The 13,335-nt window shown below is 37.8% G+C and overlaps 1 protein-coding gene across 3 annotated transcripts in view; it reads left to right on the plus strand.

Moving 5' to 3' along the window:
* Positions 1-280: 280 nt before the first annotated feature.
* Positions 281-13,335, plus strand: part of LOC100619270 (uncharacterized) — a 76,103-nt gene continuing 63,048 nt past the window's right edge. For 2 of the 3 annotated variants that reach the window (XR_008916430.1, XM_056817286.1), the window contains exon 1: positions 281-524. The gene's annotated coding sequence lies outside the window, so the exon portion shown is untranslated. The remainder of the gene's footprint in view (positions 525-13,335) is intronic. The other variant, XM_007482798.2, reaches the window with a different exon arrangement.

Here is a 13,335-nt window from a genome sequence, read left to right on the forward strand (position 1 = left end):
AGAATATTCTCTGGGTAGGAGGAGACCTGAAAGATCTGTGTTGGAAGAAAACAAACTGCATCATTGAAAAACTAATTAGAGTTACATAAAAAAATCACTCCATAGTCATCAACACTTCCCGTAATTCCCGGTATTTCCTATATGCCGTGAGTTCATTGCCCTCTACTTTGGCAAAAAACCTGCTTTGCATTCCTGCCAGACGTGAAAATGAGTTAAGACTCCACCTCTCTGCTTTTACTACTCTTAGCTCCTCCCTCCCTATTCTAATATTCTAATTACTACCCAACCCCGCAGCTGTCCAGCAGCTGTATGGAGAGGAAAAGGAAAACTGGGGGAACTGGAGTCAGGTCGGGGGAGTTTTTCCCTGGAGTAGTACGGGGAGAGCTGAGTGGGGTTCATCTCATTGAGCTAGGAAGCTTGAACAAGACTTTTCTTCCCTTGGAAACCGGATACCGTTTGCCATTCGCCAGAGCTTCCAGCCTTAGGAAGTCACATTGGAGGTTTGGGATTTTTCTTGTGCGCAGGTAAGTCTTTCGAGTCCTCGTTTCTGCACCCACTGGGTGCAGCAGCTGCCCCCAATACTATACTTCCTTTGACCACTTTTCTCTGTGCCAGAGACGGCGGGATATGCCTGACAGAAAATGGGCTTTGGGAGTCAGGTTGAGTAGAGTCGGAGTCCCGCCTCTGAACCTACCTGGCTTCGTAACCTTGGACAAGTGTTAGATCTGGGGCACCTCAGAACTGTCTGTGGAAACTTCTTTGACTCTATAGTTGAATGCCAAAAGCGGAGGAAATCCCATTTGAAGAAAGTTGGGGTCCTTAAAAAACGATAGTCAGGGATGCAATGAGGATGAGGGGAGGCAGAAGAGGTAAAGGGGAGAGGAAAGGCGAGGAGGGGAAGGCAGAAGCCAGGATGATAGAGGATGATAGCTTGAGTCTCAATTACTGAAGGTACAACTTCTCTGCCTCCGTTTCCCGATCGGTCCGGTAGAACTGAGGAGAACAACTCCGGGTTTTTCTCCCCGAAGTATAAGTAGACAAATTAAGAAAAGATGTGTTGTGTGGTGGGAATGGAGGGAGCTGATGGGGATGCAATCAAACTTGTCAAGATGCTGACATTCCCCTTATACAAGACTAAAGAGAATAATATTAGTTTAATTTTATTTATTACAAATTTCAAAAAAATTACAAATTATTATTTATTACAAATTACATTGTTATTGTAAATGTAACCACACATTTCCACACAAGTTTTCCCCATTCTTCCTTCCCCTCTCCCAAATTTGGCAAGCAATTCAGTCTGGGTTTTACATGTATTATCACGCAAAACATTTTCCCCATATTATTCATTTTTAAGTGAATAATCCCATAAAACCAAAACCCCAAAACATATATCCAAATAAACAAGTGATAAATCATATGCTTTCATCTGCAAGGAATGCCATTAAAAAACAAAAAAAACAACCCTTACCTTCTGTCTTAGAAGTAATAAGGGCTAGGCAATGGCGGTTAAGTGACTTGTCCACTGTCATACAGTTTGGAAGTGTCTGAAGCTAGATTTGAACTAGGATCTTCTGTCTCTAGGCCTGGCTCTCAAACCACTGAGTCACCTAGCTACCCTCAGGGAATGCCATTTATAAGACTGGGAGAGGAATGTTTCATATCCTTTTTGTAAAAACTTCCTGGGGGAGGGGGTGACAGTCTGGGGCAAGAGAACTAGTTTTGACTAGTCACCTGGCTAGATAAATTTCCAAAGATCCACTCACTTTCTCAAGTCTATGTCTGGGCTGTGCAGAATACAAAAAAATAAAGATGATGAGAAAAACACAGATTTAAAGTTTTGCTAACTGTTTTTCTCACAACCACCTTTTTATGCAATATAATTTAGTTTTATTTAAAATAAATAGAAAAACAGAATACAGACTTCACAGCACTGATATGTTAACTGCTAAACTTCATGCTCCATTAAAATGATACACTGGGATAAGAGCATGATTAACACAATAAAAAACATTACATTTAAAGAAAGAAAAAGAAACTTGAACACAAAAGAAAAACATCCAACACTATAATTGTGCACATAAGACACTGCAATCAATTGAAGTATTTGACCTGTGTTTGGGAAATAAGCAGGTGAAAAGTGGTCAATTAAAATAAACTGAAACATGCTTAACCATTTTATAGGAATGATTTCTTAGAATGTTTCAGCACCAGCTATTACTTAAAACTGAAAATAATGATTAGGAAATAGTTCCTTATTTGGTTTGCGGGCTGGTATATGAGAACTTTGCTTACAACATAAAATAGCTAGAGAAGGACACACAAGATCAATTAATCAGCACACATTTATTAAGTGCCTATTTTGTGCCAGAAATTCTGTTAGGGGTACAAAGCCCCCCCCCCCAAATGAATCAGGCTCTACCTTCAAGGATTTGCATTTACTCTGGTGAGACATTAAAGACTTCATGTTTTTGTTCACTTGTGTCAGAAATCATGACCCCAATTGGGGTTTTCTTATAATGGCTTACCATTTCCTTCTCCAGCTCATTTTACAAATGAAGAAACTGAGAAAAACAGGTTTAAATGATGACTTGTCCAGGGTCACCCAGCAAGAAAGTATCTGAGGCTTTGAATGAGAGTCTTCTTGACTCCAAATCCAGCACTCTATTCACTGTGCCAACTTGCTACCCCAAGACATCATAGTATACACAAATAAGTACAGGATAGTGTGTGTGTGTGTGTGTGTGTGTGTGTGTGTGTGTGTTTGTGTAGGGACTAGCAGCTGGAGGGGATAACAAAAGACTTCATATAGAAGATGGTACTTGAATGAACTTTTAAAGAAAGGAGAATTCTATATCTATCAGAAAGTTAATCTTTAAGTCAAGTATTTAGAACTCACAATGAATTTTCCCATATAAACAGCATTGTAAATGATGTGATTCCCAGACAGCTCACAAATAAAGTTGATTCAACCCATAATAGAGCTGAAAGTTATATATTTGCATTTTTTCAAAATAGAAAAATAAGCCTATGCAGTCACCTTTTTCTTTTAAAAATTAAAATGTCACATATCCTGTTCACGGAATATGTTACAAATTCACCTGGGTGGCCTCTAGCTTTTCTAGCCAAGTCAAGTCAACAAGCATTTAGTGATAGTAAAGTGTCACACAGGGTGAGTGCAGAGGGGAAAAACAAGAAACTAGTTCTTCTAGAAGGATGCCTTCTGACTGGACAAATGGATTAAATAATTCTCATTGGTAGAATAAGAACACCTGATGAGTCTCATTTTTGTCTCCTCTATGAAGTCTCTGATTTTTGCAATTGTATGTTGTTTCTCTCTACACACTTTCTCCCCAAAAGGTCCTTGAAGACAATGACTGTATTAATTTTGGCTTTGTATCTCTAGGGCTGGATAAATGGTTATTCAATTAAATTGAAGCAACATGCAAACTTTTTAAAAAAGGAAAAGAAAAGAAACAGTGATTTCCCAGAATGTTCTAATGTTTATGGTGAACCAAAACTGAAAATAAAATAGAATGGGGAAATAGTTTCTTATTTACTTTGAAGGCTGGTATTTAAGGAAATGCAGGATTTAATTAAAGCACCAGTGGTTTACTGATGTAGAAATACTTCCAGATATTCTGTGCAATTCCAGGACAGAGGCAGCTAGGTACAATAGATAGAGCATTAGACCTGGAGTCAGAAAGACCTGAATTCAAATTTGACCTTAAGATGCTTTCTAGCTGTGTGTTCCTGGCAAGTCATTTAACCTCTGTGCCTCAGTTTCCATATATGTAAAATAGGATTAAAAATAGAACCTACTTCCCAGGGTTGCTGTGAAGATCAAATGAGATAACATCTATAAATCCCTTAACTCAGTGACTAGTACATAGCAGGTGCTTCATAAATATTTTTGTTCTGACATTTATACAACTCAGTAGAATTTCTTGTCAGCTCTGGGAGCAGGGAGGGAAGAGGGAAAGGAAAGAAAATGAATCATGTAAACATGAGAAAATATTCTAAAATTTTTTAAATTAAAAAATAATTTTAAAAATTTCCTTCAAAAGCTTTAGAAGCTGGTAGCACTTGTCTGTTTGAAGGGATACTTTTCTCATGTATTTCCAGGGAATATACACTATTGTCTTCTTTTTCTCAGGGAGAATCTCATTGTAATATGGGATGGAATCTTTTTGGTCTAAACTAGAAGTGGCAAATGTAAATGGCTTGGATATCTCATGGTTTATATAAAATGCCTTGGTTTCTTCTTTTATTTGAGAGGTCTAAGGCTTTTTCTAACTTGTGAATTTGGCGGGTAGCAGCTATGCTTGGCCCAGAATAACTTTCCTTCCCTCTAAGGGGGCAAAAAAAAAAGCCAAAAAACCCAACCAATGCATGGATCCTCTCTGGACTCCTTCAGGTCACCCACCTGCCATTTAAAATTAATTCACTTTCAAACCCTATTAGTCATTTGTCAAATGACATTCTTTGAGTATTATTAAACCTCTTAAGCTTTTTAACAAGTCTATTGGTTCCCTTGACTCCAAGCCATGACTACGAGGAGTATAAATATGATAACCTTTGAAGAATATCCCTAATCTCTCCCAGCTGATCTATCCCTTCATTACATTGTACACACCCCCTTTTTAATTTCTTCCTGTTGAGATTCATTTCAAATCAGTTCAACAGTCCTACATGCTAAGGATAGAAAGTCAAAAATGAAAGATGATGAGACGGTGATAGCATCAATATTTGTTCATTCATTACATTTGGAGAGAGAGGAAGAAGGGAAGAGATGAGTGAAAATGAATGGAAGAAGGATAGTGCCTTTCACAGAGTTTGGGAAATTATGAAGAATGGAGAAAGGTAATGAGTTTTATTTTAGACCTGTTGAGTTTGAGTTGCTACTGAAGATACTGTGGGAGATAACCAGTGAACTATTGATGAAGGACTTGACCTCAAGAGGGAAATGAAGACTGGATTTTAGACTTAGGAATCATCTCATAGAGTTGTTAATTGAATCTATGGGAGTTAATGACACACCAAGAGAGAGTAAAGAGAGGGAAAATAAGAGAGTTCAAGACAGCTCTGGGTTACATGTAGAGAGGATGATTCTGAATAGTACACTGAGAAGGAATGGTCACACAGTTAGGAGGAGAATGAGGACTGATCAATATCACAAAAACCCAGAGAGCAGAGAGATCCCAAAATCAGATATTTAACAGTGTCAAATGTGCAGTGAAGATGACTGAGAAAAGGCAATACAGAGACCAGTGATGACATTGAAAAGTACAGTGTTAGGCAAGTGGTGGAGATAGAAGCCAGCCTGCAAGAATCTGAAGTAAATTTGGAAATAATAAAAGAGAGAATGAATCGAGTGAGAAGGCAAAATGGATAAAGTGTTGGATGTGAAATCAGGAAGACTTTGTTTTAATTTTATTTATATCTCAGATACTTAACTGCCTATAGTACCCTTGGCAAATCATGAAACCTCTTCAGTTTCAGTTTCTTTTTCTGTAAAATGGGGATAATAATAACACCTACTTCATAGGGTTGTTGTGGGGGTCAAATGAAGTAGCATATGTAGCATTTTTTAAACTCTAAAGCACTATATAAATATTGATGGGTTTGAGGAAGTATGTATTCAGCTTTTCTTTTTTAATTTGATTTTTTCCCTAATTACATGTAAAAACAATTTTTAGCATTTTTTAAGCTTTGAGTTCCAGATTCTCTTCCTTCTTTTGATCCTCCCTCCCTCCCTCCCTCTCTTCCTGCCCTTACCTCTCCTTGAGACAGAAAGTAATCTGATCTAGATGTGCAATCATTTTTCAATATTAGCAATTTTGTGGAAGAGTTCTCAAATGAAAAAGAAATAAAGAAAAAGAAGTCGAGAAAATTCGGTCTGCATTCAGACTCCAGTTCGTTCTCAAAAGGCAGAGCATTTTTCATCATGAGTCTAGAATTGTCTTAGATCATTGTATTGCTGAGAATAAAAATGGGCCATTCACAGTTGTTCATCAAGAAATAGTGGTGTCATCATGTACAACATATTTCTGGCTCTGCTCAATTCACTTTGTATCAGTTCATATAAGTCATTCCAGATTTTTCTGAAATCATCCTGCTTGTCATTTCTTATAAAGCAAGAGTATTCCATAGTTATCATATAGCATCCACAGCTATTACATCTTGTACAGCAATTCCCCATTGATGGATAATTCCACAATTTCCAATTCTTTGCTACCACAAAAAGAGCTGCTATAAATATTTTGGTACATAGCTTTTCTAAAGAGTTTTGCCATGAAAGGTTGGAGAGAGCATAGCTTGTGGGGATGATAGGGTTAAATAAAAGCTTTTTTTTTCTTTCTCTAAAATGGAGAGAATGGAAAGGGGAAAGGAGCCAACTTGGTGATACCTTGTGTAGCAAATTCACTCTTTGTTTCATTCTCCTAGATCCAACATGCTATATCTTCTCTCAGGGTTCTAAGGTACCCTGAGAAGGTTAGCATGTATCTTTTTTCTACTTCAATCCACTCAGGCTCAAATCCCTCAGTGGTTCTACTTCTTCCTATTTTGAGAGCTCAGTGATTAGCCTCGGGTTCAATTTGTCAACTTAATATATAATTTATTTTACAAAAATTTATTTACTCCAAAGATATGTAAAAAAACAAATGTACAAATATTTTCCCTCAACACTTCCAAGACACACACTTAGATCTTTTTCAATATAACATTGTTGCAAAAAAAAAAAAGGATTTTCATGTCCAGATGTGACTGGATTGCTGAATGAATTCTTGTTTCACGTTCTGCTGTCTTGGCTCCTGAAGAACATTCCTTGTCCCTCTGAGCACAGATGTTGCATTGGCTTAAAAATCCACCCTCCACACTCTGGGACTTTAGAGTAGCCTCCTGACCTTTCAAAATTCCCAAGAGTAAGGCTTCAATTCTTTCACCTAAAATGGAAAAGAACAAATGAAAAGACCAATGACCTGTTTCTTGAGGCTACATGTCCTCAATGAGAAGAACCAAGGCCTCTCCCCCTTCAGCACTGAGATCAAAGGAGTCAAATCCCTAGAGAATGGCTAGCCAAGTTCTGGTATAGATGGGAAATTACTTCACTCTCAGGAGAGAAAACAAATTAATACAACCTGTTTACAACCTGACTTCCTCAAGCCCTGAAGTCCCTTTTGGATGATCATTTTTCCTCTTCTCTGGACACTATAATCAGAATGAATTCTATCCCTCAGTAACTCCAGTCAGTCAGTCAAAGTCAGCAGTTTTTTTAAACCTTTATCTTCTATCTTTGAATTGAAACTAAGTATGGGTTCCAAGGCAGAACAGTAATGGCTAGACAATTGGGGTTAAGGAACTTGCTCAGAGTTACACAGCTAGAAAGTATCTGAGGCCACATTTGAATCCAAGACCTCTCATCTCTAGGCCTGGATCTCTATCCACTGAACCACCAAACTGCCCCAATAAGCATTTTTAAGTGTCTGCTATGTGCCAGGCACTGTGCTATATGCTGGAGATACAAAAAAAGTCCAAACACTGTCCCCCACCATTAAGTAGCTCACAATCTAGGCAGGAAGGGATGACAAGCAAAAAAAAATATATATATATATATAACAAGCTATATAATAGGAAATAATTAATTGAAGGAAGTTACTAGAATTAAATGAGATTGGGAAAGAAAAGAAAAAGTCATCATAATCCCAGAGCACTTAAGACACAGGGACTTGGGGTGGCCTCACCTCCAGTGAGAAACTATCCTGAATGGAAATGCTACTGTAATTTCCTCAGTATGGTAAGGTCAGCCAACTGAAGTCTAAACAAACTTTTCTGTGTCCCTTTCTACATGGAGCATAACAAAATTTCCCTAGGGGTCCAGGTCCAGGCAAACTTTCTCTAGATTCTTATTCCAAAGAGCACTTGAAATTTCCCTCAGTGGATTCCTGCAACATAAGGGCAATCCAAAATGAAATTCTTAACTCTCCTGGTAACAGGATACCTGTTTTCAAAGATAGAAAAGGTTTCTAAGAGAAGGAACTAAGCACTGAGAGTTTCTAGATACACAGACAAATATTAGACTAAAAGTGAATAAAGATCTCCTAATAAAACAAGCATGCTAGTCCTTACTAAACACAAAAAGAACCATGTAAGCATTTCTCAATTAGGTACACCATTTTTAGTGACACAAAGACCACACTTTTTATATTAGTCTTAATATCAATATTACATAAGATTCAAGAATATATCAAGTTATAACACTTAAGTATTCAATAAATCGACAAATGCATGATTTGTAATATAATCTTAAATGGAAACAACTAGTGAAAGTAAGCATCTTGGTAAAATGACTATATAATTACAGTCCCAAATGTTTTTTGGGAGGAGGGACAATTTTCCTAGGATCCCACAAAACAAAAGTTTTCAAAAATACATGAACCAGGTGGAGAATCTTTCCAGGGTTCCCAAAATTAAAGAGCTCAGTTTTGACCAAGAAGAGTCTTATATATTGTATGCATGCTCTGGTTCCTGTCAGCTCTTCATGGTCCTAGGATACCTTAAGAGATTGGAGAGTCTAACTGGGGTCTGTTACATGGAAGAGTGCCTCCATATTGAAAGTTATCATCTGAAGAACTCTTTCATGTCCCAGACCCCTTTTATATTTAGATATCCTTTAAAACCCAACTCAGATGTCATAGTCTCCATAAAGTCTTTCCTGATTCCTTCCTGTCTGCCACACCCCCATACAACACTACCAACCTCAAAGTGACTACTCAAATTGTCCTAGAGTATTTCATCAGTATCTCTTTCCTTCCTTATACTTATTTGTTTACATATCGTATTCTTTCCCATTGTATTATTGGATTTTTGAGGATGAGAACTCAATATTTTTTTCATATTGGTCATAATAGTCAATGTTTATGTAGTATTTTAAGATCTGGAAAGCAAAATTTTTAATATATATATTGTCTCATTTGATACTCACAATAATATTGTGAAGCAGGTGAGATTATCACCCTGTTTTGTTTTTTTATAATTCAATTTTATTTTATTTCATGTCCAAATTCTCTCCCTCTCTCCCCCCTACCTCCCATTAAGAAAACAAGAAAAATGAAACTTGTGACAAACATGTAGTCAAGAAAAATTGCCACGGGCAAGGTCCAGCCTCACTTGTGACTCCAGGGGTTCCCAACAGGTAGTAAACAATCAGTCAAAAAAATAACAAACGGAAGACAGCTGTATATTTACAGCCATGGGCATGCTTTGCGTCTGATAGTTGCTCCACCATCCCCAGGCCTGGTGTTTATTTTTCTACCCATTTTCTTGGCACACAGACACATTACCCAACACACATGTTCAAAGAGAGATCATTGGAAAAGTGATACATTAACTTTTAACAAATCACTTGATTAACATTCTATATTCTTATATTGTGATTACAGACAGCATACAAGATAAATGATTTTATCACAGGTGGCTTAATTTTCTCATTACCCTGTGAGAAGTTTTGAGCTTACAAAGAAAATTACTTATTGCTTTTAATAAAATGGAATAATTAATCAACAGTTCTTAAAAGACAGTTCAACAATCATATCATTGAGGTTGAGGGGTACTGAGAACACAATTCAAATTTAATATTAGACTGGTCATTTCTCAGGGTTTACTAGGGAGTTTCCAACTGGTGAATTACTGGTTTGTGAAGTCGAGTCACTGAGGCATATTGAAGCTTAATGTACCTGTACGTTTTATATGGGCTTTTATGATTGATTTGTGTGTTGGCTTCATGAGAATAGGTTTTTGTGAGTGGGAAAGTTCTGGACTGGGCCTGTAGCTATGGTTTCACTGGGGATTATGTACCTAAGTAAAAGTTAACCCATGATAGTCTTTTGGGATAGTGTTTGAGGGTCTGATCCTTTTGGCATGTGGTAGAGAATTAGGGTACAGGTATTTTGCTCTTGCATTATTCCTTCTGAGTCTAGGGGAATTGTGTAATTATATCAATTTCATAGGTAAGGGGCATTGATGAGAGAGGTCATGCAAGGGGGACTGAGTGGGCAATGTGAATTTTAGATTACTCCACCCTACTTAGCCTAACAAAAACAGGAATGTCTATACCCCTACTTAAGGATTAAGTATTTAGGAGGATGGCCTATGAGAGACATGTGCTAGCAAATGACAAATCATAAACAACTGACAGACCCCTGGGCTATCCTAAGTCAAGCTTAAGCTACCATTGGTACATGTGAGACTCAGGAAAGGGATGTAAAAACTATCTATATGTTTCACGTCACTTCCTCCTTCCACTCTCTTTCCACGGAGAGGTGGCTCTGGCTGGCAGCGTGCTGATTGTTTTGGCATCTTGGCGTGGCAGCAGCTATTGTCTGGTTTGATGGTGAATTTTCCTTGATACTATACTGGGAGAGGCTTAGTAGTCTAGTTCAGGTGAGGCATCTTAACTGAGCTCTCTCGGAGTTTAGGCTGCTTCCTTTTTCCTTTACCTCCCAAACATTATCCTCTGAGAAAGCCTCTAATCTTCTTCAGAGACCTCATGGTGGAAGGCTTTGAACTTCCCCTGGCACAGGCCAGGCAGGAGAAATCCTATACCCTCCTTCTCTTTCTTCTCCTTAATTCCTTCCCTCTATATTAATTAAAATCACCATAAATTTCCAACTGACTTGGGTATTTTATTTGGGATTTCCTCTGGTGACCAAAATTAATTTAGATTTGAGTCACAACCCTAAAATTACCTTTACAGCAATCACATCTTGCCAAGGGCCATTCTGTGGCCTCCTTAGCTACCACACGTGACTCTGTCAAGGCATTGTGGCCTGATGGCTCCCAGCAAAAAATAAATTCCCATAATGGCTATGTACACACACACACACACACACACACACACACCTGAGGCTATTACCTCTCTTTCTGGCAATGAGCAGCATGTGTTAGCATAAGTTCTCTGTAATTGTGGTAATTGTGGTTGGTCATTGGGTTGATCAGAGTTCCTAAGTTTATTGAAGTTGTTTGTCCTTTCAACATTGCAGTTATTGTAGAAATCAGTCTCCTGGTTCTTCATTCTTTATCTTTTACATTTTATTTTAATTCCAGTTCCAAATTTTCTTTCTCTCTATTCTTCCTCACCATTTCATTGAGAAGACAAGAAAAACAAAACCCATTTAAATGTATGTAGTTCTACAAAAGCAAATTTCCATATTAGCCAAGAAGAACAGAAGAAAATAAGGAAGGAAAGGAGAGAAAAGGCAAAGGGTCTCACAGCTAGGAAGTGTCTGAATCCAGATTTGAATCCAAGAGGTTGGCTCTAGGCATGGCTCTCTATATACTGAGTCACCTAGCTGTCCCTCCAATTTGGTCACTTTTACAAATAGTCTTTTTTGACATGAGATCCTACATCTCTATGGCATTTTCTAGCTTACAAAGGTCTTTTCTCACAGCAACCTATGAAATAGGTGGAGAGTGTATCTTCTTATCCCCACTTTTCATATGAGGAACTTGAACCTCAGAGATGCCAAGTGACTGACTCAAAACCATCTAGCTAGTAAATGAGAGAGCTGGCACTGGAACCCAGGCCTTTCAATTGCAATCATATTTGTAAAACACGTGTAAAACATATTTGTAAAACAGAGCCTGGCACATAGCATGCACTATCTAAATACTCATTCTCTTCCCCAGTCACTTCTGTTTCTACTATACTTCAATGACAGTTCACAGAAGCTTTCAAATGGTCTCTGATCTTTGTTCTTGGAGGGAGTAGTACTAACTTATTTCATATTGCTGATTCACAACCAGCATTCATTTCACTGCTGTGTGCCTTTTTCTCTGAGCCCATCTGGTATCTTCACAGTCACCCTGCTTTAACAGAGATCCAAGGAACATTGGATTTTGACCCCACTGAATTTATTTTCGTGGGTGTTCCTCTGTATGTGTGTGTGTGTGTGTGTGTGTGTGTGTGTGTGTGTGTGTGTGTGTGTATGTGTGCATGTGCATTTTGTAGGTTTTAGGAAATTGTTTACAAGATTTGGACTCTGATCAGTAATGTCAGAAACTTGATCAGTAAACATTTGTTAATCATTTACCATGTCAGGCTCTGTGCTAAATGGAAAAAAAAAACTGTAAAAGACAATCTCGATGCTTAAGAAGTTCATAGTTTAATGGGGAGACAGCATGCAAACTGGACAAATAAGATATATACGTATACATTCATATATATAAATACACATGTACACAGAGAAATATTATCTCTATAGATCTTCTTATCTGTCTAAAGCTATATAATATATGAATTGTGTGAGAATTTATTTTTCATATACTATATTAATTCTTATATCAGGGGTCTGGAGTAGAAAGGTCCCAGTTCTTATATATTAGAGAGAATTACTGTATATCCCTGTGTCTGGGATCTGGGTCAGAGATTCCATCTAGTCTACTGTTTTTTGCATTTTCCTTGTCCCTTGAAATCCCAAAGAATGCCTTCCCTTTTTCCTGTGTATGTGTTTCCCATGACATGGGGATAGGGAAGGGTGGATAATTTGATGGCCCACCTCTTAAATAGCTGTGTACCAATTAGAGATATCTTGGGATATTCAAGGAGGGGACTGACTAATAAGCTCCTAAAAATCTATTTATGGAATTGATTGACTAAGTTTTGGGGTCTCTGATAATTGAGAAAAGGTCATTGATCCATGTCACTTCATTGGTTATGATGCTGGCCTAACCAATGAATTGATATAATCAATAAACTAATATTTCTTACCAAAATAAGTCTTTCAAGATCATTTTAATTTTAACAACTGGAAATGGACTGACATTAGCAGAGGGAAGGCACATTAAGTGGGACCAGGAAAAGTTTCTTGTAAAAGGTGAGACTTTATCTGGGACTTGAAGTCAGGAGGCAGAAGATAGTGTTATTCCTACTACATTTCCCTTTGGCTTTTACATCATCCTCCAGATCCATATGTGAGGTGTTAGAGTAGGTGACCTAAAGGGCTCATTCCAGCTCGGAAATCCCATGACTCATTGATTATCTTTGGACTGGGATTCCCTCTTCAGTCAGTTTGCTATTTTTTTTTTGTCTTGGCAGCCAGTCTAATAAACCTGACCTATCAGTGTCAGCACAAAGTGCTGGGAATTATATGCCTGAGATAAAATATAGTTGTTATAGTGGGAGGCACCTAGTTAAAAGCAGGATAGTATTTAGGCACAAGTAGAAGTGAAGAAAAGCAGTAGAGTGTTTTCAAACTGACTGACATTGATAGTGGCCAGAAAACAGTTTATAATATTTGAGTCAAACTCAGATTGGGGGTGAGGACTCTTCTGTAT

The sequence above is a fragment of the Monodelphis domestica genome, chromosome 2 (assembly GCF_027887165.1).
Source record: "Monodelphis domestica isolate mMonDom1 chromosome 2, mMonDom1.pri, whole genome shotgun sequence".
NCBI lineage: Eukaryota > Metazoa > Chordata > Mammalia > Didelphimorphia > Didelphidae > Monodelphis > Monodelphis domestica.